This window comes from Penaeus japonicus, unplaced genomic scaffold (assembly GCF_977035675.1).
Source record: "Penaeus japonicus unplaced genomic scaffold, GWHDUDI00000001_assembly GWHDUDI00000019, whole genome shotgun sequence".
Classification (NCBI taxonomy): Eukaryota; Metazoa; Arthropoda; class Malacostraca; order Decapoda; family Penaeidae; genus Penaeus; species Penaeus japonicus.
The window spans coordinates 19,884,673-19,887,172 of record NW_028234421.1 but is presented as its reverse complement, the minus strand read 5'-3'; positions in this window follow the sequence as shown (position 1 = coordinate 19,887,172).

Here is a 2,500-nt window from a genome sequence, read left to right as displayed (position 1 = left end):
GTAATTGTGTGTGAGTGTGTGATTGTATGTAATTGTGTGTGAGTGTGTGATTGTATGTAATTGTGTGTGAGTGTGTGATTGAATGTAATTGTGTGTGAGTGTATGTAATTGTGTGTGAGTGTGTGGTTGAATGTAATTGTGTGTGAGTGTGTTATTGTATGGAATTGTGTGTGTGATTGTATGTAATTGTGTGTGAGTGTGTGGTTGTATGTAATTGTGTGTGTGATTGTATGTAATTGTGTGTGAGTGCGTGATTGTATGTAATTGTGTTTGAGTGTGCGATTGTATGTAATTGTGTGTGATTGTATGGAATTGTGTGTGAGTGCGTGATTGTATGTAATTGTGTTTGAGTGTGCGATTGTATGTAATTGTGTGTGATTGTATGGAATTGTGTGTGAGTGTGTGATTGTATGTAATTGTGTTTGAGTGTGCGATTGTATGTAATTGTGTGTGATTGTATGGAATTGTGTGTGAGTGTGCGATTGTATGTAATTGTGTGTGAGTGGGTGATTGTATGTAATTGTGTTTGAGTGTGCGATTGTATGTAATTGTGTGTGATTGTATGGAATTGTGTGTGAGTGTGTGATTGTATGGAATTGTGTGTGAGTGGGTGATTGTATGTAATTGTGTGTGAGTGTGTGATTGTATGTAATTGTGTGTGAATGTGTGGTTGTATGTAATTGTGTTTGAGTGTGCGATTGCATGTAATTGTGTGTGATTGTATGGAATTGTGTGTGATTGCATGTAATTGTGTGTGAGTGTGTGATTGTATGTAATTGTGTGTGATTGCATGTAATTGTGTGTGAGTGTGTGATTGTATGTAATTGTGTCTGAGTGGGTGATTGTATGTAATTGTGTGTGATTGCATGTAATTGTGTGTGAGTGTGTGATTGTATGTAATTGTGTGTGATTGTATGGAATTGTGTGTGATTGCATGTAATTGTGTGTGAGTGTGTGATTGTATGTAATTGTGTGTGATTGCATGTAATTGTGTGTGAGTGTGTGATTGTATGTAATTGTGTCTGAGTGGGTGATTGTATGTAATTGTGTGTGATTGTATGGAATTGTGTGTGATTGCATGTAATTGTGTGTGAGTGTGTGATTGTATGTAATTGTGTCTGAGTGGGTGATTGTATGTAATTGTGTGTGAGTGTATGTAATTGTGTGTGAGTGTGTGATTGTATGTAATTGTGTGTGAGTGGGTGATTGTATGTAATTGTGTGTGAGTGTGTGATTGTATGTAATTGTGTGTGAGTGTATGTAATTGTGTGTGAGTGTGTGATTGTATGTAATTATGTGTGATTTTGTGTGTGCGTAAGTGTTTCTTTGTATTTATACTGGTGTGTGCCCGATTGTGTATATGTCTGTGTGTGTATGGGTAGGTGTGTATGTACCGTTTTCTCAATCTAAAACGCGTGAACGTTGCACCGCGGACTCGACCAGGGAAGAACCACATCGATCTAAATACATCTTTGTCTGGGGATTCACGCACGCACGCACGCACGCACTCGACTAATATTTCCACGCACACACGAACTTTATGTCACATGTTAGCTGCACGCGAACCGTAATCATAGCGTTATGTCTTCACGCAAACCGGGAAGGCCTTGAAGGATCTCATACACATACGTACACACATACGTACACACATCTAGACGCTATGCACATACATATGAGCACGCGCGCACGTACACACACGCACACACCCACACACACAAACAAACACACACATACACAAACACACACACACACACACAGATACGCAGACACAACCAAAATTACACACATACACTCACTCATAAATAAATAGATTAGTTAGAAAATACCAATTCACAAATCCATGAACAGCAAATGTCCCAATATTTATTTGTCTTTGTTGATGTTTGTGCTTCGATTATCTCGAGAACTAGACGTTGCATGAAGATGAAAATCAGTTATCATTATCATCACTATTGCCATCATTATTATCATCATCGTTATTATCATCATGAGCAGTGCCTGTAATGGTACTATCATTAGTGTCATTTGTATTATATTACATTAACCTTTCTTATTCTATTAACCTTTCCTTCTCCTCCTATTCCTTTTAGCTCTTTCTCTTTCACCCTTCCTTCCCCTGCCACACGTTTATTTTCTCTCCCCTCTCTTCCCTCCCTCCTCTTCCATCGCCTCCTTCCCCTCTCCCCCCCCCCCCTCCTGTTATTTTATGTCCAACTGTAAATTCATTAATGAATTATGATTTGTTTTCTTTATTCTTGTTCTATTTAATTGCAATTATATTGTCTACTATACATATATGTATATATTTTTATTTTGTTTCTAATGCATATTTTATTCACCATTCACTGTTTCTTTTCATATAAATTTTAGAACCCCCTGTTGATAATTATATAATTGTGTGTGTAATTGTATTGTGCCTATTCCCTGTATGATTTTATGTCATAGATAGTGTATAATTTCTAAGCTTTTTAAGATGGAACATGTCCCCAAAAAAGCCTGG